The sequence below is a fragment of the Phlebotomus argentipes genome, unplaced genomic scaffold, assembly GCF_947086385.1.
Source record: "Phlebotomus argentipes unplaced genomic scaffold, Phlebotomus argentipes genome assembly contig_42, whole genome shotgun sequence".
In the NCBI taxonomy this organism is placed as follows: Eukaryota; Metazoa; Arthropoda; class Insecta; order Diptera; family Psychodidae; genus Phlebotomus; species Phlebotomus argentipes.
This window is the reverse complement of record NW_026776171.1, coordinates 862,868-889,339: the sequence shown is the minus strand read 5'-3', so window position 1 is coordinate 889,339 and position 26,472 is coordinate 862,868. Positions and strand designations below refer to the sequence as shown.

The 26,472-nt window shown below is 42.0% G+C and overlaps 2 protein-coding genes across 5 annotated transcripts in view; both read left to right on the top strand.

Moving 5' to 3' along the window:
* LOC132257292 (uncharacterized) overlaps positions 1-13,578 on the top strand; it is a 45,318-nt gene extending 31,740 nt beyond the window's left edge. Inside the window, exon 7 of the mRNA XM_059754144.1 lies at positions 13,478-13,578. The gene's annotated coding sequence lies outside the window, so the exon portion shown is untranslated. The remainder of the gene's footprint in view (positions 1-13,477) is intronic.
* LOC132257293 (probable nuclear hormone receptor HR3) overlaps positions 1-26,472 on the top strand; it is a 59,065-nt gene that overhangs the window by 16,300 nt on the left and 16,293 nt on the right. The window lies entirely within an intron of this gene.

Sequence of the window (26,472 nt, the reverse complement as noted above, 5' to 3'; positions counted from 1 at the left end):
AAAAGCAAAGCAACTTTTTTTAGAGCAAAGACGAAAAATTTTTCCTACTAATCTTGAGAATCGAGAAGACTTGACAGAAGAGAGAGAAAAGCTTCGACTGCAATTGGTATTAACTTTTTCTTCTCGGCAAAGAAAAAACCTGTGAGCTTGAGAGCCTTCAAGTTGAGGAGTGGAAAATGTCCTCAGTCGTCGAAAAATGCACATGGGAGATATTTCACGTGGAAATTGTGTCAATTTCTCGACGGCAAACAAAATAGGTATGATAAATTGAGTGCATATGAGATAAAGATCGAGCACAAGAAACATTTCTAGCAGAGTTGAAGGGGAAAAGCACTCCGAATTGTGTGTGTGTGTATCTCAGGAGGGAGAGAAGAGACAATTGATAAGGAAAATGTGATGTGGAGGACTTTCTGTGTGTGTTTATTTTCCAAATGGACACTGAGAAAAAACTGCACACGCAAGAAGTGTGAAGATATTCATAGGAAAAGTGTTTTAGGTGATAGTTTAAAGAACAAGAAATTGTTGGGTGAATAAGACACACTCAATAGGGAGATTTTCAACCCATTCAGTTGGGGGGAATTTTGAATGGAAGTTTGGTGTATTTCAGTGAAGAGATCCTCAAACTGCATTTAATCTCTCGAGGTGTGAAAATCATCTGGAGGTGTGAATGTAGTTTATTCATCTCTCTGTGTGAATCCTCTGTGCAAACGAGGAAAAACTGTGTCGATTGCGTGGGAGGAAAGAGAGAGAGACGCTTTTCGCCCCTGTGAAGAATCAGTGCTCTCTGATGATTTTTCGCTTTGGGGTGTCGGAGAGACAAAGGCCAAAAATAGTGTGATTAAACAAGAGACGAGATTAAATGCATACCTCGAGAATGTTTGATATGTGGAGCACAGTCACCACTAAATTAGATGGACACACTTCGGTGCAGAGCAACATTCAGACAACATCTGTCCAGAGTCCGTCTAGTGGGTCGATTAAAGGTAAAGCTCTCAAACCCTTTGTACGATCCTAATTTCAGCTCCGTGTATTTGTCATTTCGCGTTAACTCTGAGTTAACTGCTTAAATCAATTTCATTTGGGTTTTAAACACCCAAAAGAAATGTGCTAAAAGAGAAATTTCCGAACTGTGATAATGGCAAAAGAACTGCGCACACTTTGGATGAAAAGATTTCGAGAAATCAGGCGAAAATCTTCCTTTTTTGCCATTTTTTATACTCTCACCTTTGCAGACTGACATTTAACAGGCGCGATCGTGTATCTCGATTAGTCCCATGATTGAATAATCGCGCATATATTCGCGGAGTGAGAGACACTTTTGACTGTCTGCGGTTGTGAATGCATAGCAAAAAAAGAGGTGTTTTTGACGCATTATGAATTTGATTTTCATAGTTGATAATGTCTCAGCAGGGAAACAGTCTGTCTTTGACGCCCTTTTCTCTATTTCTCAATATACGCGAGTGCGTGCAAATGCTTTGGCGTTCGCCAAGGAGGCTCTCGCTAAGACTTTGAGAGCTAGATGTGTAATTTACAGTAAGACATAGAGGCAGGTTGGGATCGAAAATGTTGCCTCATGTGATTTAACAGCTCTGAAAACTGTACAACATTATATGGCTGAAAGTTTTCTGTATTAATTGGTGTGGCATATGGTAATGAGTGTTGTTGCCAAAAATATGTCACAAATTATTCACTTTGCACCAATATCTTTGGCACGCCACTGTGTGAACCAGCTTGAACAGAAACTTTCCACGGATGATGCGGAAACATACATCTTTCACTTCTTCTTGTCGAAATGAGTCAAATTAACTCCCCGATTCACTTCATGTGGGATTTCTCGATGAGGCACATTTTTTTTGCTCTCTCGCACAGAAGATCATGTCTTAAATGCTAATGCCCAACCGATAAATTGTATCCGGATTTTGTATCTCGCCAAACGGAAATCTTGCAGAAGGTTTTTTTTGTGCTCCTCCACACTGCTTGAGCACGCGGAGTGATTAAAATGGCAAATTGGCATGGAGTTTTAGCATCTTTCTCTCTTTCTCTGTGGCTTCATCTCGAACAACAAAAAAAAACGAAGAAGAAGTGTTGTGTGTGCGTTTTGTGCGTGCTCTTGTGCTAACGGCGATCTTGAGCATAAGATCGAATCCGCGCCAATTAATGGGACTAATCAGGCAGTTGAATAATTTCTGTTAACTGTTTCGACGGTTGGGGAAATTGCAATAAATGTTGTGTCTCTCAATGGATTCATATTAACTTAAAGCCCGCCATCATCCATCTCTGTCAAGCGTGATCATTTAATTGATGATCTTTGACAGGGAAGGAAAGAAAAGAATGGACGCTTGGGCGCGAGAGGGGCGCGATTTTTCGAGAAAACCCGGAGCACACGTGAAAGGTGATCTGGGCGGGATGATGATCAGTCCATGTGTTTGGGCATGATTGGTGTGCGTAATTGATTAAAATGATAATAGGTGTCTCATCTTCTTCATCTCCAAAATGCCATTCCGCGATCTTTTTCGCGCACACTTGAGTCTAAGAAATTCGTCGACATTGTCTCTCTTTCTCACATTGAATGTCTCTAAAATGAGAAACAGTTACCTAACTGTATAATCGCCGGTCTGTGTTTCACATTATTATTATTTTTCTTTCATACGTGCGCCTTTTTTTCCTCTCTTTCTCTGTCTCTCCATGCCCGTTCTTCTGCCTGGCCCAACATCGTCCAACGAGAGGCGCGCAACCACTCTTTGACTCATAATGTTGTGTCTGTATTCCAAAAGAGAACCCAGCACAGCATGGAGAGCAAAATATGAAAGAAAACTGTAAATGAATTCCAACTTGGGCACTTCATTCACCTTCTCACCCAATAACGGGCTTTACTTTCTCTTTTCAAAACTTCAAATTTTTTTTCACTTCTTAACCACTCTACGTGAGGATTTTTTTCTTCTTGCGCCGTCTCACTTGGCTTTCAATTGTCGTGCGACTCTGTTTTTTTTTTCGGGGGGAGTCTCGAGTGGGAGTTGACACCGTAAAAGTCTGACCAAAGGCGATTTATCATCTGTTCGTCAGCCTTTTTGATGGTAAATGAAGATGGAAAAAATGGTGTGTTTTTCTCTCAAATTGCACTGCAATTATTCGTATCGATGATGAGAGGAAAATTTCCACTTCTGAACTCTCTTCTCATGCATTCCCTTCATCATTTGCCGCCAATTTACCGCACAGATCTTTTGTAGTCAACACAATTAACACGAAAAAGATCATATGTAATAGACAATCAAAAGCAGATTCTAATCTCTTTTGACGGGTTGTCTGGCAGAAAGAAAAAGTTCACGAGAGATACTCAACTTGTGGAGTGAGGAGAGAAGTAAAGTGTCCAGCTGATTCTCATTGCGGCCACATATCGTGTTGAAGGGGAGGGGAAAGGGAGCAACAGAGAGTTGTTGTTGCTGGTGGAAAAAACACTTAAGTTGCAGGGAAAAAATTTCACGAGTGTCGAAAAAAGTCTCGTGACTCTGCAGCTAAAGTGGTTGCGAAAGCTCAGTACAATCAATTACAAGCTTTTTACGGATTTTTTGCCGTCTCTTTCGCCCCTGTTGGAAAAAGTCCATTAAATATATGGCGCGTTGTTTTGGGCGCACGGAGGGTTAGAGAGAGGCGGGAATGTGGAGAATAACACGTGTAATTAAGTGCGTTTGTGGGTAATATTTTGAAGCATTTTTGACTATGTAATTAGTCAAACTGCAAATAATCTCGATGGATTTTTATCTGGCCTCTCTTGCGGGGCATAACGTGTTTTTGAGATTGTATTGTACGCCACTTGACTCGCAGTATTTGTCACTAAATGCGCGGTGACGACGATGATGAAAAAAAAATGCTCAGAAGCACAGCTGAAAGAGCACGAGACGCGAAGAGGGAGCATAAATCATGGATTGCATAATTTTTACACACAGTTTGACTCTCGCATATAAAGCATATGCTTATGATGATGATGACAAAAAAGCTCAGAGAGTGTGTGAGTCGATTTTCATATTACCGACATGATCATCATGATCACCTCGGTTGTCTCTTGAATGTAAACTGTCTCTATTTAGTCAGCTCCTTTCGGAATCTCATCGCCAAGAGAGAGAAAACTGAAATAAAATAAAAGGATGCAAGCATTTTATCAACTATTTTGCACATAACAACATTATACAAAGAATTGATGGTGATAATGTTGTGTTCTTGAACAAAATATTGTAAGCAGCGATTTTCCAGCGTGGGGAAAATTTTCCCATTAATTCACACCGCGAGAGCTTTTGTAAAAAAGAACCTTCGGATTAATTTTCTTGATTATTTTACCACACAAACACAACCAATACTAATTTAACACAGAATGAACGAAAAAATGCTGAGGAATTTCCTTCTCTTTCCCACATGAAGTGATATTGAGGCGCATTTTTTCCACACAAATATATATATTTTGGGTCTAGTTTTGATAAAATGTCGATGATATTGGGGAGGTGTTGTTATTTTACCTAGCAAACTTCTAGCACATGCTTAATCGTGCGTGGTGGGTTTGAAAAAGTTACTATTTTGCTATCTGTTTTATTTATTTTTTTCTGTATACAAAAGAATGGACTTGAGTGGGAAATTGGGGAGGGGATTAAATGGGAAAATAGTATATATTGGGTGTTTGATTGCTCAATTTCACCGTTGACCTTCAATTTGAACTCTCTGTGGCGAGAGAGACACCCAGAGTTGAGTTGAAGAAAAATTGTTGTTGCCAATAATGTGCAAATACATTCTGCATGGCACTTTAATTGATACAAATTCTCAATGGTGGGATGAAGTACGCGAAAAATCCATTGCAGGTGATTTGGCGCAATTCTCCTCTCCATCAAGGATGTCGTTGTCTCTTCATTCACTCTGTTTTGTGTGTTGCCTCCTTGAGAAAGTTCTTTGGTCTCCCCACCTTGACGTTATGATTCACAGTTGGTTTATTTACAAAATCATTCTCAGTGAGAATGAGTTCCTAAATAGAATATCTTCACCTACTTCTCATGGTGAGCAGCGAAGAAGAAAAGATCGCGCGTCTCTACTGACTTGTCCAAATAAGTGGATGGGATTCATTCTCATGTGTTGAGACATGGGTAAAGAGTGGCTGAAAGAAATTATGGGTCGCGTATTTTCTTTGGTGGAGGGAATTGAGGTCTCTCAAACCGGTAAATCTAACTGCAATCTCAAGCTTCTGTTGCTTCTGTTATTCTTCTGTCTTCCCTCTCACTCTCGCGCCCCCCTGAGATGTTTTTCCACAATACCGGCCCAACTTATGCTTATTTTATTTATTGTGTGAAGTTTTGCCGTTGATCGTGGCCGAAGAAGACATAAATACTCTGAGTCTCTTCTCACAACCGGAGGATGAGAGGTGAACACGAGGGAACATAAAGTATCAGTAAGAAATGCAAGAGAAGCATGAGTGTGTATGCATCAATGGAAAAATTTTCCTCTATATGCCATTTTTCTTTCGTGCTGCATTTTCTTGTGCAACACACTAAGAACACATCTAACGGATGTGCAAGAAAGATCTTCTTCATCAAAACTTTAAATGCGCGATTTCATCGTGTGGTGTTGTGCCAACTTGTATGCGGATTTTATATGCGAAAATTTATCGACAGCAATCTCGTCTCTTTTTTATGATGATGCCTCTCTCACTCACGCCAATAACCGCTTGAGCTTCACATGTTTGTGCTTCTTCTATGCACAATTTAATTATTAATTAAATCTATTAAGTTACTTCTCGTGGACTCCTTTTCTTGCCACTTCATCTTGCGCGAGGCTCCATGCGTGATGGGGAATTCTTTTCCACGCTAATTCTGGTTATTCTCACCTGTTCTCACCTGTGGTGCGCCCATTCCTAGGCTGTAAAGTGAATTCTAATTGAATTAAGGCTCATTATGTAGAGGAGAACCGTTGATCGCCACAGGGTTGAGGTTTTCTGTAACGAATTTAAGTGATTAACCTTGAAAAAGGCACTGATAATGGTATATATTTTACACTCGAAGAGATTTTACACAACAAATTAATCGAAAATGAGCCATAAGAACATTATACTGTGCGACACAACATTAAAATTGACAATTCAGTAATGTCCTATAAATAGACCTAGTGCAGAAGAACGAATGCAATCGAAAGTGTCTTCTGGGTTTGATTTTTCTCAAGCACATACTTTTTCCTCTTGAACTCTCTCTCTCGTCTTGATAACACGCCCGCTATTTGTCAACCAGACGAGAGCACGAAGGAGCGATGAAAGAATAAGACGTGAAATTCATGATGTAACTTTATTTTTGACTCATTGATACGTCAAGTGAAGTGAATTCTAGACTAAATACTTGGCAGTGTGTCTGAGTTTGATGGGGAGAAAAGGTATTTGGTGTGTCCCTCGCGAATGATTTGCAATTGTAATGCAAAATTTACCATCAATTTTCACGCAAAGACATATTACGCTATTATTTATATTCAACGCGTTTTCGAAGGGGGAGTTTTTCTTATGCTTGCAGAATATCGTTGAAATTCAATTGAGATATATTATTTTTGAGAGATGAAAAGATGCCGCAATCACTGGCAGTTTAATTTATTTCAGCACTAATGATTTGTTGTTTGGTCTTCACTCGGGAGATTTATAAACTGTTTCTGTTTGTGGGGTTTGTGTGGTTATACCTTCGCCTAAGCACCATTTAGTAGCGGGGAAACTTGATGGACTGTAGGTGTGTTTCTCTGGGGAGTTTGTCTTTCACTCGGCGGAAATTGCGATTTTCCTCAGATGTCCCTGGTAATGGAGCGAGTTATAAACACATCCAGTATATGAAGGGGTCGTTATGCTAAATCCCCGCTGCAACAGTGCTTGAGAGAGAGAGAGAGAAAGAGAGAAAAGACTGGGATTGTGTGTGAGGAATTAGTGCTGGAAAGCTCTGGGAATTGTTAAATCAATACTGAAAGAATTTTCCTATAGATATTTTCATTCTCAACACTCAAACTTGCTAATTCGAGATGAAATTCATAGAGCATGAGAATATTTGACAGGCGAAAATCCCATGGAAATTTACTCAAGGGAACCTTCTTCGCACACTCTAATCGAATGTATGTACATACATTTGACGCGCATGGTGGAGGAAAAAAGCTTGGGAAAATTGTAGTGATTAATTTATTAAAATACACAGCATTGATCTTACCAGTGGGTGTGTGGGAAAATTGGCAGATATGCGGGGTGTCCCTTGCATTTTGTGAGATAATTGTTGGGTATTGAAAATGCTGTGGAGTTGTGACAATAAGAGACGAGTGACAAAACAGTGATACTGTGGAAGTCACACTAACACATATTTTTGTTTGTAGCAATTTTATATAATATAGCAAAATATATATTGAAGAGAGTTGGAAGCCATTCTAGCGACCAAACTGCCCGTCCTTGGTTGGTCTATTCAACTTTGTCCCATTTATTTTCCTCACACACCAAGTCGTGCGTTTTCCAATTCTCTCTCTCTCTCTCTCTCTCGCTCTTTTTCGCTCTCTGACTCCGACAAATACTCGCGTGCTTCTCTGACGCGATCTCTCTTATATGTGGCTATTACAACTATTTGCCTTGTTGTGTCTATAATAAATATGCGAAATATTACGTCTTCCACTGAGATCTGTCGAGGAGATACTAAACAACTCCTCTTCGCTCTCCCCTCTCTCTCTCTCGCACTCTTCTGGAGCTTTTTCGTCCCAAGGGCTTTTTCTTTGCCCTTTTGCGTGGATTTATTTTCAACTGACATTCTTGGAATTCACTTTACTTCTCCTTTTTTGCAATGTTCATGGAGGAAAAGGAAGTTTCTCACATCGTTCACTCTATTCTGCGTCCTTTGGTGCTTTCGGGGAAAATATTCGCACGAGAGAGGGTGTGAGGATTGTGTCAGTGTGGAGGAAGTTGTGGACTTTTGGCGCAGACACGATGGAGACGCCTGGTTGCCGGGCAATTAGGCGATACTCCTTCGCCTTTGCGTCTCTCTCTTTTCTCTCGCTTGTGTGCACTGTTTGAAGTGCGAGAAGGGAAAAGCCTATCTGCAAATACTCACTTTGACAGCAAATTCAATTGAATTCATTTCCTCAATAATCTCAAGAACCCTTTTCTTTCCTTTATTTTTTTGTCATTGTCCAATGGCAACTCGGCTTTGACTGTGAGGGCTTTGTCCATCCCTGCCATGGCAGGGCTTCCCCTTTGTCCCTTTTCTGCATTTACACTAAAATAAAGTATGTTGGGGATAATTAAACAATAATACAAATTAGTCACAAGTCTAGACGTTGCAAATAAATACAATAGAAGTGGCTGAAAGTGGCAGTGGAGGCGGCGGGTGGTTGAAATTGAAACGAAAGCGAAATTCATTATGTCATTTAGGTATGGCTCGCTATGAGGGGCGAGTGTGTGAATGGATGTTGGACTATGGCTTTGGACGTGTTCGTGTGTGTGTGTGTGTGTTTTGGCGCGATTTCATTTGGTGTCAGTTTTAATTTAGTTTTGCTCGTGAGAAGAAAGCACGATAAGAGCATGACTGTGTCGGACGCTTTTAATTGATTTAATGACACTGGGATGTGTGGAGGATGAGCATAAATAGCTGCAGAACAGTCAGATATTTCTTTGGATTGTCTACTTTGGTTTGTTTTCGAATCATTGACAGATCACGTAGACTATTTAGGACCTTGCAATTGACCTTGATGAACACACTATTTCGTGTTGACAATCTATATTTTCTAAAATTTATCATGACGATTTTAATTTACAACATACAAATTTATTATTCAGTGCAAAAGCACGTTTTTGCAGTATTTTTTTTCTTTATGTAAGATTACTTGAATGAAGTCTTATCTCATTTCAATTTCGCATCACGAATTGCAATTGAAACTAATCAAATCAATTTTTCCAACTGTCTGAGAAAGCCGGGCAAAGTGTGTGCAAGATGATGGAAATGAGAGGAAAATGCTTTGTAGATCATTTTCTCCTCCTCTCAACATCAATGATTTGCAACTTCTTCATCCCCATAATGGGTTGTCCTTTGGAAATCCGCCATGTTTGCTGTATAAGAGAAATAAAAGCGATGAAGGAGGCATAAAGAAGATTTTGATGAGGAATATTAAGAGCACAAGATGAGAATATTGTGCGGGTGAAATTTTTTTTTCTCTCTCTCTGAAGCATCATTCTTCTTTTGAGTGAAAAGAGCTTTTTCTTCATTTCACATTCATTTTTGAAATGCATTTTATATCACATCCACCTTTTTTTCACTTCATCCCTTTTGGCTTTTCGTGCCTGCCTCCTTGCCTTTCAATGGTGGTGTGAAAAAAGTACCCACTCATCATATTCATTTTACTTTATTTCTCCCCGAGCGCTTTTCCCCACTCACATCATCATATGTCATCTCAATTTCCACATAAACATCCACGTTTACATGCTTCAACTTCCTGCGGGTGGCCTGTGTGCAGTGCAGCAGAGTGGGTGGCCGTCGGGGGGTGGTGGTGGATGGCACTTAAAAGTCAATGGATTGTGGGGGTGGGCGGGTGCTTTTTCATCAGCTCTTTCATTTCTCTGCTCTCTAAAAGACCGAACGCATGCGCTGCACTGGGACTTTTCATTTCATTTTCCTTTCCACTTTTTTTACGGCCACTTTCTTCTATTCGCCTCACACAGCTCAAATTACAAATAGTGACTTCTTTTTATCAATTTCTTCCCTCAGCACTGTTTAAATTGTTCTCAGTTTTATGGGCGCTTTTCGAAAGGCAAGAGAGAGCGTGAGAGAGAGAAAGAAAGAAGTTTTGAACAAAGTTTACTTAAGGTTTCATTCTTATCACACGCGATACCGAAATATTACACAATTTGTCGATTAACGCACTATCACCAGACTCTTAAGCTTCCCTTCTATTGCATTTTATTGTGTTGAGTGCTTTTTGAGGAGCTACTTGAGTCGCTCTGGGAAATGATAAAAAAAAAATGCGCGTTTCATGTCTGAAACCTTTGGATACATTTATTATACATAAATGGATTGTTTGACAAAATTGTGCTTTAAAGCCCCTAAAATGCAGTTAATCTTCTCTATAAGATCCCCTCGTTTATGTATACAAATCTCTTCTCATGTTTGCTTGTTTATCTTTCTCACAATATTCAAAATATTATTTTAACCACACATCAAAGCAAAGGGAGTGAAGAGTAATATAAAAATTCATTATACAGTAGCAAAATGCATAACATTTAATTAATGATGATGTGTGTTATTTGATAATCGGACGGTCTGTGTGCAATTTTTTTCTCTCTTTTTGTTTCTGCAAATAATTTCAGCTGTAATTGTTAATTATGTATGAATAATGAGGCAGAAAAAAGTGGGGGAGTGAGAAGAGCCGGAGCACGAGGGAGAGAGCGACAGAGAGGGAATGTTTTATAATGCAGTCAGTATAAATAAAAAATTAATGTCTGAGGTGTGAAGAGTGAGAGGGGCAATTGTGGGTGACAGAGATGGCGAATGATGTTAGGTAAATGAATAAAAATGTTCCGGCTCGTTGGTGCTATTAAGTGTTATGTGTGAGAATTGGTTGGTGATGAGATTATCTGCAATATGCCAATAAGGCACGGTGTGATGGTACGAGAGAAAAAAAGAAGAGAAGAAGAAGACACGCTCGGGGAGGTGGAGAAGCAGAAGAGGCGAAAGAGAAATGTGGAGAGAGAGAAGTTCAGGAGTGCAGTGAGAAGCCACAATACAGTGGAGGCGCCCGGTGATGGCGCTTATGCTTCATGCGCTGCGTAATGACGTGCTCATGGATAACAGGACTGGCGTCTCCATCGCTCAATTCATTTGCCGACTACCACTTGACTGTCGCCTCTCCCCTCTCGCTCTCGCACGTGGCATGTGCCACTGATGCTCCGTCTCTCTCGGCACACACCACACAAGATTCCGTTGTCTTACACCGTTTCTCCCATTGATTGTGTGGCCGGTATCTCACGACTCGGGGGTTATCCAGTGGGAAAATGTGTGTGGGTGCCTCTGCTTTATTGAATTAAGTGATGGGATCTTTTGAAGATTTACAAAATTCTACACGTGTGTATTCCCATTACAATCGTGTAAATGCGAGAGATCAGCAGTCCAATTTGTACAGCCTTAGAATGTTGCTTTTCGGAGAAGAAAGAGAGAAGCTTTCTGTAATGTTTGGTTTCGCCTCGGAAAATCAACTTGTTTGTACGTGACTAACAAATTACTAAAATTACATGAGACAGAAATTAGTGCATAGAGAGAAACTGTTTTTAAATTAACATTCTCTGGCTGAGATGTGCTTTAAACTGCACTTGGCATTCCAAAGTAATAATCTGCACAAATAAGTAGAATTACAGTGACATTTCTTAACTATTGAATTTCACATTTGGCCACTTATCAACCCCCATTTTGCAGCTCAGCTCCTTCTTATGCTGCTCCAAAGTAATTCCTACATCGCCAAGTAACGACGATTTAATTGCAATTACTTGTATACATTGTTTGTTCATCTCTTTCACCATCTCTCGTCTCGCTCGCGCGCTGATTGCATGTGTATTGAGAGGAGATTTTTTCCTCCCTTTGCGTGCTGCGAAAAAGGGCTCCTGAGGAGAGGAAAAGCTCCCCTGTTGGGAGGGGGTGGAGGGCCAAATGGGTGATTTATTGGTGGTGTAAATGAGGAGTGTGCATTTTTTCGACATATGACGAGACTCGCGTGTGTGCGTGAGTGGATTAGTGTGTGAGATGTTCTCAGTGACATGCTGCTTGACTCAGTGTGGCGTGTGTGAGTGGGTAAAAAAGCCGCCTGATCGGTGGCGAACGACTGTACGCGAATCCCCAACGAAATCGCGTATAGTTGTACGCGAGAAGCTTCGTAAGTGGGTCATCGCTAAGTTGGGTCATTGCACTATGTATGCCGCGGCGCTGTTATTCTCATTCTATCCCCATCTCACTTCAATCCACTGCGTTCTTCTGCCATCGCACCTCTCCTCTTTCAACCATTTGAATTATTATTCAATGCGACGTAGAACGGGAGAGCGCAAGAGAGACGGATGACAAATTCGAGTGAATATGAAAAGTCAAAACTTATGGTTTGTTTTTCTAATGCCATTTGTCTTCGGGGAGCAATTGATTCTCTCTCTGTGTGTATGTCTTTTTTTTGGCCGCGAGGGAGAGAGAGCTTTTGTGTGAGCTTTTCTTTTTATTGTCTCGCGAGTCGACGTCTCGCCGCGAGCGACAGAGACGGCGTCAGGCGAGAGAGATGATATTACACCACAAATTACAATATCCACGACTATTACATAGTCTTATGAGTTATTAAATTAATGTGCATTATGTAGCTTGATTGATACTCTCGTTTTGATGGTGGTGAACAACAGACGCGGAGAAGAAATGCTTCATTTATAAAATATTAGAGAGACTTTATTTCTTCCTGTCTCGCTCGCAAAACGCCACAAAATTTCACTATGATTTGATGGACGCGCGCGCGGCGTTGCGAAAAATCGAACGGGCGCATCAATGCGATTGAATATATTAAATTTTTGAGGCACTTTTTGGGCATAAGAGATGTGGGAAAGCCTGTTGTTTTTGGGCGACAGAGAGAGAAAGAGAGAAAATGACAGATCAGTAAAAGAAATGTTATCGCTTTTTATTTATTTTTAGACATATGATTTCATAACGCATCCATAAATGTCAGTAGAAAATTTGTTACCGCAACGCGATATTCATTAAAAGATTTATAATATTAACAGGTGATTCAAAAGCACTGCCTCTGTTCGTCCACCTGGTGGAAATGACCTCTAATCTCGCCCTTTTTGTCGAATTTTTCGGGGTGAATCGACATGGTGTGTCAAATGGGAGAATTTGTGGGTGAAATACGATCGCTGTTGTCCCCACGCCTTATCAAATCTGCCACAAAATTGACTAGATATGACAAATCACACGCAATTTAATCCGGCAATGCGTGTGATTTCTCAGAAGAGCATGACATGGTCAGTGAAGGATAAGAAGGCAAGACGATTTTCTAAGGATTCCCCAGTCAGCTTAGAGACTTTGCGAGAAAGGTTGTGAGTCGCCTTTTCTCGCCTCATCCTCTTTCTGGCCATTGTATGGTGAGAAGCCCCATGTTCGTCATATTAAACTCACTTTCACTCAGCAATGCGTAAAAATTCATTGCGTAATTCCACAATAAATTACACACAGTCGCATATACACGAGTCTTTGGGGAACTCCAACAATTGCTGGGTGGTTCGTTTTCATTTAGCTGCTGTTTTTCTATACAACGACAATTACGTTAAAGGCATTTTATCACTGGGGCAAAAGAAGGCATTTTTCACCTGAATTGTGGGTTAAATTTACCTTTTATCTGCGGCTCCACCTCTGAATTTTTCACCACATTCATTTATATTGACATGCGTTCAAAAATTAATGTTTTCTCTCGCTTTTTTCTATCTGTTTTCCAGGTAAGGAGAGATGATGCATATGCTTCACTGTATGAGAGAGTTGTTTTTGGTGTGAGAACGTTGTGGCACACATGCTGATGAAATTTAAGTACCATCGAGAGAGAAGTATTCAATAAAATATTTATTTCAATTATTCTCTGTCTCTGGCGCACACTTTTTATGGCCAAATACATTTGGTCAGATAAAAATTGTGTGAGGGGGGGGAAATTTCAACCTATTCAGCACATAATTTATTGGTTTCCATTGAAATATTTTGCACTTTTGAGCTTTTTTTATATTATTCCATTTCATTTCATACCATTGTGACACAATTGAATTTTTTTTGTCTGACAAATTATCATTATTAATCCTCGTGCATTGCGTGGGAATTGCAAAACATTGCTTTAAGGGATTTTGTGGCCAGAGTGAGAGTTGACTTTGAAATAGTACTTTTTGGACTCTTTGACAGAGAATGTGGCTTTTGTCCTGAGGGGGTGGAAAATTCCTTTCATAAGTCACAGAACGGGAGGGGGAAAAAGAAAAGAAAAAGTCGCATGAAAGTCACTTGTGTTGAATAAGACGTGGTAATATATACAAACTCTCAATTTTATGGCATCCACCCTCGCAATTTTGAAAGTGAGAATGAGTCAGAGAAGTTTATGGCGAGAGCAACCACCTTTCATTCTCATTTTTTTTTTCTTCTTCTTCTTGTCCCGCTCATGGGGTGAAAATACCGGAAACTAGTAGTGAATGGGAAAATCTACTTACAACGACAATATATATATATATATAGAGAATAGTAGAAACATTTCAAATGCTCTTCCGCGGCACAAGTTAGAAAAAAAGCGTGCGATGAAAACATTCTGGGAAATGAAGAGTGTGTGAAAGATGAGAAAGTTGTGATATATGTATGTTTTCTGGGGAAAAAATAAACTGAAAATTGTCCTCTGTCAGTGATAGAATTTTCGCCTGTCTAACACTTCCGACTTGTGCATAAATTATCAAGAGAACGAGGAGAGATTGAGACCAGAGTGGATTGAGGTGAAGGAGAGAGATAGAGTGAAATGGGCATGAAAGTAGTCAGCGATTAACATTTCTTGATATTTCTCTACACATCGTGTGACGAGTCATTTTGGATAAGATAAAAGAATTTTCGCAGTTGAGTTTGAGTGTGTAAAAAGAAACCACTCTCAATTAAAGACATTTGATTTATGAGAAGCTAAAAATACATTTGGACGAGCGAGTGAGATTTTTAAGGAGATCATAATAGCAATTAATGAGAATGTTTCTTATTTCTTTTTTTGGGTTGAATACGAAGAAAATTCCCTGCAAGAGTCAACTCGTTGGGCTATTTTGGGCCTTGTTTTTCTTGCTGATTCTCAACAGTGTGTGAAGTAGTGTGAAGGGATCGGTGGGGGGCGAAGGGGGGTGGTCAATTGAAGAGCAGTTGTGTTTTTTTCCGTCTGACTTCATGTCCAAATCAGATTTCTTATCTCATCAACAATTTTCCCAAATTGTAATTTCTACTATTTTCATTGAGTCTCCCTCACTTCTGCTCCCCGGCTGTATGTTTATCAGACATTGACCTTTTGGTTTATTTCTTTTTCGTGCGTTTCCACCATGCGGCTGTGTTGTGAGCGTAAGAACAAGTCACAGCGTGACTACGCACACAGAGCGAGAGAGAGTGCGAGAACTTTTTCGGCGGCAGGGCAAGGCTCCCCAAATATTTCTTTGTGTGCGGGGGTGGAGGAATTGTTTGTTACTCAAGAGGTTCCTAGACGACCAGCCCCGGTGGCGGTGTTGTGTGTGGAATAGTGGGGTCGGAGGATGATTGGGGGGATGGATGGATTCTTTTGCCGCTCTCTAGACGCCGGCCGAGTGAGAGCGAGACGGAGAAAAAGAAATGAACTCGTGTGTGAATAATAGAATGGACTTTCCGGGTTCATTTCATATTAAGTTGATTCAACTTTATGATCCGCGTGTTAAATTGAGACTCGTTGGCAACAAGCAATAAATAAATCAACAAAAACGTGAGATTGTCCATTGAGCAGGCGAGAATATGGAGATGAAGTGAGGGGAACGCCTTCGAAAAAAATCTTTGCAAAGAACGTCAAAGGAAGAGAAAAGCTATATACAGAGTGACTTTTTTTTCCACTCAATGCGGCAACAATTAAACAGCGTATTTGTTGACTTACGCAGTCATTGACGGGGGATAATTGCGCGGGTGGTGGTGGTGACTTTAAGGGGTGATTAACCCTATTACAACATAAATTTTCTTCAGTGGACTAAACAGAATAATAAAAAAAAATGGGAGATTTCTCAAAGGCCATTCACACCACCCTCAATACGGCCTCTTAATTGAATGAACTTTTCACGGGGGGGGTGGGTTTGTTGGGGGCTCGTGAACTCTTCCTTCTTAATACCTCTTCTCTCGCGCAGAACAACTTTTCTTTATTCAACAATGCCAAGTAAACAAATCGGGAGTATCAAGAGAAAAAGCAGCTTTGCCAAAGGGCAATTAGATGGAGTGAACTTAAAATAAGAGGATTTCAGGTCATTATCGTAACACTCTGAGTAATTATTTCAGGATATTTTCATCAAATGAGAGTTTTTATGCAATTCTCAAAGTGAATTTATCTTCATTCACAATTATTTGCCATGTTTTTTACTGGTCACATTTCCTATTCACCCCTCGATTTGTGATATTGCCTAAGCTTTGGCCTTATGTTTGCAATGGCTTTCCAGGAAATCTCCCTGCTTTCCATTCCTGCCTCAAAAAGTATTTGGTGTAAATGTCTTTTGGGGTGGAAAAAGAGGGCATTTTCTCAGAAAACTTTAGCCATTTTCTTCACGTTCGATTTATTTGAATTTAAAAGGGAGACCAAATCCCCACAATCACCAATCATAGCCATTGTCCCATGATCCCCAAGAAGTCCTATACAAAAATCTAAAGCCCCATCGCCATGTACTTTGGATGCCAAGATGATTAACCCCGTGTTCACGCGCGCTCCCGATTTGCTGGCTGTGTTCTTTTTATCTCCTCTCACCCAGAATGACTTTCCCTCCACACCAATTCTTCTCCTCCTTCGTGTGTTGTGCAAGAGTGACAAGAGAAAAAATTGTCGTGGAGTTAATCAAGTGAATTGCATCTGATAAGATTTAAAGTGTAATTCGCAATCTTGTCGCCGTAGTTCGCTCAATTGCACTCTCAAATTTTATGTATATATCACGGATGCAAAGCACATAACTTTTTTTTTCGGGGCACAAGAGAGGGGCTGAATTCCATAATATGCTCTCCAAGTGTGCGGTGTATATTCCACTTCGTATTCTCTCCCTTCAGCGACTTCGTGACGTCGCAATTTATCGCATTGAAAATTTATCACACAATGTGCATTTAAGGTTCTCTTAGGAACGTCGAGAGCGAGAGAGAGAGAGAGTGTGGCGAAAGCTCTCAAAGTTGGGAGCTTTTTCCACATCGACAGGGAGAGAGAATTTCCATGACGCCCCGTCGTCGGCAATCTTTAGAGGAGAGTCCTCAGTGGGCGGGGGTGAAGTGGAAGAGTGTCTCTTTCGATTCGTGTGACTCCCTTCTTTTTTATTTATCTCTTCGCACTATTACCATTTTTATGGTTTTGTTTAAAAAATACAGTGCATAAGATGCTTCACAACTTGCACTATCTTTTCCTAAGATGGGTGGCTTTAAACTTCTCCCAGAGGTGTGTTTGCATACTGTATCGATTGGCTCAAGACTTTAAGCTCCATCAATTGATCGCTCCACTGGCTGTGGCGCATCCTCGTGTGATGGAGTGAGGAGTGGGAAAAGGGGTTTCCATTGTTTGGCTGCCGGTATATGAACGTCTGCTTTATCAGAAGAAATTGAGAATGTTTATTTCTGATAAGAATCTCCTATCGTCGTCTCACTCGCTGCGCTCACGCGGGATATAGACTTTCCTCCCATCAGTCAGATTGAAATTTGTATATTCCTCTCTCATCTGTTCTGCGGCCGCGTGTGGTTGTGAATGATTCTCTGTCTCTCTGGGTATGCTTGGGAGCCTTTGCTGTGTGTTTTCTTCGGTATTTTAGAGGAAAGAAAAAAGAATTGTGTGCGCGCGAGAATGTGTGAATGCGCCATCCCGCTCCCACTAGTGGTGTGTGCCATCCCAAAGTGGGGGCAATGACCGATGAAATGGCACTGTATGGTGAAATAAAGATAATACATGTGACCATATGTGTGACTCTTTTTTTCGCTTCACACTTGTGACATTCCCAAAGCACTACGTCAAGATTTGCATAAGTGTGTGCACTTTTCTCTCGTCGCACACCCACCCCCTCTATGATGGGGGCGGTGTGGGAATGCCCCATGGGGTGGTTTCCACCCCCGCTCGCCCGCGACTGTCAGGCTGACGCGCGCGTGTGGGGATCCCCAGCGGCGGGGATCGCACGGGATGCGTCGGATTTCGGGTAGGAGAAAGGTGGGGAGCACACCTCCCCTCTTGTCACTCTAGTCATTCACCCACACGGTGCGTTCAATGAACGGGATCAGCGGCGTCTCCCGCACTCCCGCCCCCAATTGTGTGGGCCATATGACGACGTAGCGCGGTCGCTCGCTGGGCTCGTGTCCCTTCGTGCCTTCATCCCTGCCAGAAGTCAATTGAAATCGCTCGAAACAACAGCTGACTCTCGATGGCTTGACACTTGTCAGCCTGCCAAATGCGTCCGGGCTCTTCAGATCAGCTCACGCTCTTCCGCGGCGACCCGAGGCTCCGCTGCCACCGCACCCAGACCAGACAGAGATGCCAGATGGGAGCACTGTGTGCGTCCCTGTCGCCCTGCAGCCGCACTCGAGAATGGGGCACATGCGCCCATGAGGCCCAACATTGTGGCTCCAAGCGCACACACACAGGCGCCGTGTCGCGTCCGCGGCGTGTCATATGGGCAGCAGTGGCGGATGTGGTGGTGCGCCTGAGTCTGTGTTGGGCGGCGAGTGCGATCTTACGTCAGGCTTCACGGGTGCCGTGGTGTTGGGTCGCTTCCTAGTTCCACAGTCGTCGATGAAAGTCGCCAAAAAAGTTTGTGCGGTGCGGGGAAAGTTCTTCTCTCTGTCGCTGTTTTTTTTCACCCTGTCCTTCCAAACTCCTCAAACTTCGAGCTTTTCCCAGTGCTGTGTTCTGAGAAAAAAGGGGGGTTGCTGAAATCCCAGTGTGTGTTCTTCTTGTGGTTTTGTCAAGTTTGTCCAATATCTCTGAGATTCTTTGTCCGATAATACTGCTAATCGCGCAAATCCACGTGAAACAAGTGTCACGCACAGATCGGCGGAGAGTCGCCAGAGAGACACACACAATTCGATGGGGGTGAAAGTTCTCGGGAGTTCCTCCGGAGTTGTGTTGCCTGAGGCCGAAATCCCCAAAGTGCGTGCGTGTATGTGTGTGTGTGTGGGAGCGGGACATCGATAGGCGAAAGCGAGATGTACATTTTTTTGTACTTTGACGAGAGTGTTTAAGAAAAAATTATTTTAATTCTCTCAAGTCTCTCGCGGTGTGAAAAAGTTCGGTGTCTTCGGTGGGTCTTGAATGAGGGAGAAAAGAGGAGTAGAAAAAAAATTGTGAAGTTTCCTTCGTGCAAAAGGAGGAAAAACTACCTTTATTTTTGTACCAAGTGAACTTTTTCTTGCGAAGAAAAAAAACTGCATCGTGAGGCCTTATGAATTGTAATTGCAAAAGAGAAAAGGAGGATTTTTCTACACTGTGCCGAAGAGCACAAAAAAGGAGTGATTGAAGTGGTTGGAAAATTGTGTGATTGTCTAAAAGGGATTCCGTGTGAGAAAAGTGACCAGAATTTTAATTAAAATTAAAATTAAAAAATCTGCCAGTGGATTTTTTCCCCGTTCATGTGCAGCTAAAACGGAAAAAAGAGAGAGAGAGACTTTTGCCGGTGATCAAGAGTGGCAGAAGAGAACCTCCTGGAAGTGGTGTACATTTTTTTCATTGCCTCGTGTCCTGCACTTTTTAATTGACGTGCAAGAAGGGCCGCATTTTTGGAGTGTCTGTGACAGGGCAGCGGAATAAAATATATATATATAATTCCCTGTGTAATATAGTGGCTCGAGGCCCGCGCGCCTGTAAACGAGGAAAAGAGCATGTAGAGAAATGTGAGGAGCAAAAAGAAGCCGAGAGATGTGTGAAAATTAAAATTGTGTTCATGTGTAAAACATCCACTCACTGAGAAATAAGAAGACAAGAGTTGAGGCGAAAAAAATTCGGCCGAAAAAAATAACATATATAAAACACAGACGTAAATAATTTTTCTTTACAGTCAAAAGAGTTCATTGACTCCGCTTATTGGGACTGATATACAAAAGTGTGTGACGTTTCTCCATACATAATATCGTGATACATCCATACAGAACACAACACATAAAATACTATAATCGGAGAATGTGAACTAAGTGAAATTATGTTATGTACTTTTTAACTATAACCAACTTCATCTCTTATATTGCACACCGCGATGCCATTAATCACACATAAAATTCACACATAAAGCTCGCTTCTCTCCTCCGAAATCTGCGGGCACAAGGCGAAGAGTTGTGGGGATATTTGCCTCCTCTCTACTACCACAGTGGGTGAATTGCGCGCCAAAGAGCTGGGCTTTCGATGCCCTGCGATTAATTTTTCAATTAATTGCCACCTCACATAGTATATTGAAGTTCTCCAAAGCCATTCGCCACAGAAAGTGAAATTATTCTCCCCAAAATGTTCCGCCTCGTTCTTGCACTGGTTGCAAGATCGATGTCGTTTGGGAAATTTCGCGAAATTTTCCACCCAGTTTATTGACTTTTGGAAATCTCGAGGCAGTTCCAACTGGATTGTGAGCCATCTGATCGATATACCATTTCTTGTGCAGAGTTAATTTTGAGCGATGCTCTGGGTTTCGAGTTTCATGTTTTGCATTCAATTTCCTATATGCTATCAATATCCATGTAAATTGTTAAGTGATGTTTATCAGTGATTCCTCTGTCTCATCGTTTTTTTTTTCCTGCTAAATAACTCATCTCTGGATGGTTCTTCTTAATATTCTTCTCTCCCTCTCTGAAATTCTCTGTCCCCGTCAAAGTTTGACACTTTATCAATTGTTCGCTCTGGGAATTGAATTAACATAAAGGAGCGCTTTTTTTATCAGTTTGTGAATATTGCGAAATTATTCCAGAGCCCATGAGAGTGAAGGTGTCATTGACCTCCTCTCTCTTCCCAACTAAAAGCTTTTCCGCACCGAGAAAGCTTCGATCACTTTTCGGTATCTAACACAGGCAGATGTGCAGAGAGAGAGACAATTTCCAGTATAGAATTTCCATTCTCAGCAGTAACAACCTCAAATGGGCTTCATTGGGAAATTCTTTGCCACATTTTATCATAGAGACAGACACGCATTTGGCGCTATTTTCCTCGTATTGACGATGGGACGTGGTGTTATTCCCATTTTCAAATAGATAGTGCACAATATATATGAATTGTTTCAATTGTGAATTGGCTGTTTATTGTGGTTTAGTCGGTTGGTTGTGTGACACCTAAATTATCCGCTCTATATTTCCGCGACGTAGTATTTTCCTAGTTCACTCTGTGTCTTATTAGTTTTTGTGTGTTTGCTGTTTGTGGAGAAAATGGCCCTAATGCCAATTGATAAACAACGCTGGTCTCGCACAGCGAGGGAATTATATTGAAGTCCAGGGAAAAATTTCTATTAATAACCTGCATAACAATGGTTAATTGATAATATTCAATTTAGTGGCTATTTTCTTATCAATTCACATTGTTGCCAGTGTGTGCATTATATATTGTGAATTACACAATTTCACGTCTGCTGTGTCTAGTTTAGCTTGTCTGGGCAGGCTTTCTGCCGGGGAGTATCTATCACCGGTTTTTGGGTGAGATTTTCCCAAATAGAGGGGATTTAGCAATCTGTCCAACACAACACACAGTGTGTCTCCCCTTTTTTGCCAGTTCAATCATTATCTCAGGCGCTTTTATCTCGGCAGTGTCTCGCGAGGATTACACCTCTCTGGGTGTACATTGTTTAATATAAAATGCTGTGTGAAAATGGGCGAGTGGTGATGAAAAATATACAAAATGTCATTCACTCCATTTTGTACATGAAAATGATGATGCCCAGGGTGTGAGTGTGAGAGAAAAAGCCGGCAAATCATCGCATGGTGACGTCGCGAGCCGCGGTTCAATAACATCGAGAGTACTCACGTCGTACTCTATAAACACTCACACTTGATTTTTTTTTGCCTCCACACACTCAATTGTTCCTGGGGCCGAAAAAAAGTGTGGAGAGAAGAGTATGAGGAAGAATTTTTACACTCTCCGATCATTTGCCTTTCGGCACAATTTCATTGACTCCTCAACTAGTGGCGAAATATTGGGTGTAATTTGAGAGAGAGAGAGGAGTGAGAGCGAGAGAGCGTTCCTCCAGAGAGCTTTCCGCGTCATCGAAAGCTCACACAGCTCGAGGTGACTAAACCTCTGGTGTTTTTTTTTGCTATCTCGTTTGTTTTTCTCACTTCTGACCGATCTCTTTCCGCGAAAGGGTGGAGAGAAATTCCGCGGCCCAGGGTTTATTTTTAAGTATGAACTCTTGGGAAAGAGTCGCAGTCTCAAATTATATTCCCCACAATGTGCAGTGATAGGCAATCTTTCTGCCGAATTTGCAAGTGAATTTTCGCCCGGGTGGGTGCAAATTTGTCGACACCAAACACACACACTGACATCGTCAATTTGGCGAGTTGCATTTCAAAGAGGTGCGCGATTGTCCTCCACCCCGAAAATTTAATGCAATTGGACGTGTTGTGTCTTTTATCGGGCCGTTTTTCGCCTCCTATGCACTTTCTGTGGTCGGTGGCGAAGCGAATGACCAAAAAAAAATCCACCGAATCAGGCCTTTTCCGTATCTTGACCTAAGACACACGATAAATTGAAAAGTGTACCTCTAGAGTCGATGGCTTTCGCTGTGATGAGCATGTGGTATCTGGGCGCAATCCATTCACTGTGGTAATCCTCTGTGGGGCGGGATGGGCTTGTGAGGCTTGAGAGTGTGAGAGGGTATTTCGGTTGGTACGTGAAAATTCCCGTGTTGATTGCCAAATTTCAGTGATAGACCATCGGGAGCGCGGCTAAATCCCCAAAGTAAGCAAGTGCCATCCGCTGGGAGATTGTGAAAAATCGTGAGTGAGGCGGTGGGTGGTGCAAACATAACCGCCAACGATGAATATCCAGCGTATACGGCCACTGTATCCCACCTAAGAGACGCTGGAGAAGATGGAAAACGACTTTAGCGACTTTCTCAGTCAGAATTGGTATGGAAAATATGGGGGCGCGCGTGCTGCCGCGAATAACAACAACGTGGTGCCGGCGTGCGGGAAGATGGACATGGCGGCCCATCAGGCGGCGCCGCCGCCACCGCCAATGGGCGAGGTGGGCAAGGAGGCGCCGATGGGCCTCGATCCGCGCCTCTTCCTCGACGAGCTCAGCCAGATGCGCGGTCCACCGCATCAGACCAACATTCAGCGGCACCAGCAGTTCCCCATTCACCATCGCGCCGCCTACGCGCCGCCGACGGCCTCCTGTCGCCCCATGAGGCCCCCGCAGCCGCCAGCCATCAAGGAGTCCTTGCGACTGCCTCTGGACACGACCATCACGCGCAATGGGCGCGCGGCTGCCTCCTCTTCACTAAGTGCCATATCGACGTCCACGTCGCCGTGCCAGCACGCCGCGGCCGCGTCGTCGACCTTTCCAGGACATCAGGACACGGCGGACAGCACGACGCCGCCGCCACTGATCCAGAACTGCAGCAACCTGCATGCGGCCGCCGCCATGAACATTGCCACGCCGGGAAGTGCCAACAATGCGGCCGGAGTGGAGCCCGAGAAGAAGGTTCCCAACTCCATCAGAGGTAGAGATTGTAGCTTAGCCACAAGACTGGGCTTAAGTCTGGTGATTTGCGACGGACTTCATGTTGTCTAGACATAAAATTGGCGTCTCTGTGAACGATATTTCACCCAAATTCAGCATCTTATTGCTGCCTTCCTAATCTCGTGAGGTGGGATGATAAGACTTCCTCTGATAAATGATTTGAGAACATTGTCAGATATGCGGTGTTTCTGAAATGCAAAAGTGGGTCAAGCGTTTTTTTTTCTCTTCGCCCGCGTCAAATTCTGCGTATATTTGTCTTTATTCCCATCTCACTGACTCACAATCCATATCGCATGCAATCACACACTGATGCGCGCGGCTTTGGGTGAGAGAATGGAAAATCTTGTTTGTTCTGAAGTGGCTTGAAATTGAGCCACTTAGTGGCCTCGGAGTGGATTTAATTGAATTTCTCCGGGTTGTATGTGAATTTATGTGAATTTTTCCAATAGCTCGTTGTTTTAAATTGATGATGAATGAGTGGCTGTTATCACAGCAACTGTGAAAAGTTTGTATATGGCACATTCTCGGAATTCCTTCGTTTGGACGCGCTGAAAAGCGCGCGCGTCGCTTCGGTTTCAACGAAATATTTTTTTTTCTTTACTAATAAATACTTTTTCACCACCCGAAAAAAAACAGAGAATCTAATGACTCAATCGGGAGGAGAGTTCATTGACTCAATGGTAGTTTTCGTTCTCACTCTGTTGACGCTCTAAAATCGATTTGTGTTCTCATATACACACTTTTTTCCACATCGCGTATATATTGCCAGAACAATGCCGTAGGAATTTGTGTGCTGGGGGCTTTTCCTCATTCATTGATGAGATGGTGGACAAAAAGACTTGTTCTCACTCTCCTTGGGATTTTTGATTTATTTACCATATGGTTATTTACCATTCTTGGGCACGGGGGTTTGGCAGAATGAATGCCGGGTGACTCTTTTTGTCGGCGACACTGCAATTTCGTGAGGAATGCCGTATATCCCCCAAAGAGTTGTGTGAAGAGCTACTGAGAGAGACTAAGAGCCATGATGGGGCGTGTGTGTCAAAAGAAGCAATTCAAGACGTGATTTTGTGTCGATTTTCATTCACACTCTGGCGAATGCGCGCCACAAGAAACAATCAGCAAGTAAAGAGTGAAGCTCAGGGGGGACGAAAGAGGCGAGGGTGGGCCAGTGAGGGGGTGGAGAATGCTCAAGTTCACTGGCATCCAAATGACTATGTTTTCTTCAAACGTGCCTTTTTGCTCGTTTTTTTTTGCTCGGCAAAATGAACAAAATAATTTATGTCTTGCATTTCTTCATTTTTTGCGATGACATCAGTCACCATGGCTAATTTTTTTGCTCATTTTTCTGTTACTCTCAGTGCTTTTTTCCGTGCCACTGAGAAGTCAATTAAAATGCAAATTTAGAATTTTTTTTTGAACCACTTCTTGAAGTGCATTATTAAGAAATTTCCCAGGGCGTTTTTTCGTGTGTGTGTATTTTACAAGAGTGGAAACTTAATTGGAATTTGTGACAATTTTCTCATATCTCAGCTGTAGTTACGCATTTTTAGTGGGTGTTTTTTAGCGTGAATGCTTAGAATTACTTCATGAGCAGAGCGTACATATCATTAAAATCCTTAATTGCTTACCATGTTGTGGTTGTGAAGAACTCTTCCGCGAGAGCTTTTAATTAATAGAAAAATACATCCACGAAGTGAACAATTTGAGAACTGTTGAGTTGAGCTTTTATGAAAATGCAAACAGTGTAGATTTTTTTTGAGGGAAGAATCATTCAACGTGTCTAAATCGGCTCATGAAGTATTTTTCACTCATTTCTTTTGAGAACTTTTCTCGCTTTTTGAGAATCTCTGATGTGTGTGTGTGCTTTTAAAGCGGTGCGACAGTGAAATGGGCAAAAATAACTGGCATAATGCCAAAAAATATTCATGTTCTGTGTGTATTTTTCATTTAAACAGAGAGAAAGAGAGAGAAACTATGAAAAAAAACACGCAGGATATGAGATGGTGTGAGAGGTATAGAGAGAATTGATTTGTACTTTTTGTGCATCTGCATGGAGGCGAAATATGTATGAGATATAATAATATAAAAAGTCCAGTTGAAAATGATTTATTTCGCGAAATAAGTATAATTGAATGTAGGCGTGCGACTTTCATGAAAAATTAACAAATTGCGCTGCACACTGGCAGTGTGAGAGAGGCATATAATGGCTAAATTGATTGAGCGCGGGGTGATGTGGACTTTTTTTTTCCTGCCGCCACACACCCCTCGGTTATTACATTGATCGCTGATTTTCAGCGTGATTGATTGGCGTGGCGGAGGGATTATAGAGTGACTCCTTCGGCACACTGGATGTTAGACAAAGTGTAATTGGATGATGGGGAAGAGACACACTTGAGACCGCTTTTTTTCGGCCACAAATAATCCCACACTCTCGGCCTCTCGACACTGAAGTGGCCACAGAGACCGCAGCGGAAAGTTCGCACACAGACAATCACGCCTCATACCTGACCTATTGCAACAGAAATTTGCGTTGCTATTAAATTTTTGATATCAATCTCACTCTCGGTGTCGTCTTTTCCGTCCGGCCCGGACACATGGCGCGGCCGGAGGGTGAAAAATAGGACTTTCAGCCACTCTGGCGGGTGCTTTGTCCCTTTTTGTGATTTATATTGAAAGCTCTCCGGTTGCGCGAGAGCTTTTCTATCATATCAGCGTGACCCGAAAAAAAACAACGCTCTGCTGTGCCCAAAATTGACCAAATGAAATGAACCGCACACACACACAATTTTCACTATATAATGTCGTGAAAATATGATTTAATTCAGAATTTTGTGGTGAATGAGAAAAATTATTACATTTTATTTTAATGGGACACGAGAGAAATATCTGCGTAGATTTATTAAGCGATTCATCACCATAAATCAAGGTGTTTTGCATGGTTTACTGTTGAGTCTCTATAACGAGTAATTGTCGGGTGATAATTTTTCAAATCACCATCGATAAGAGCTCTCAAACTAACTTCCTCGTTTGCTGATAACATCAAAA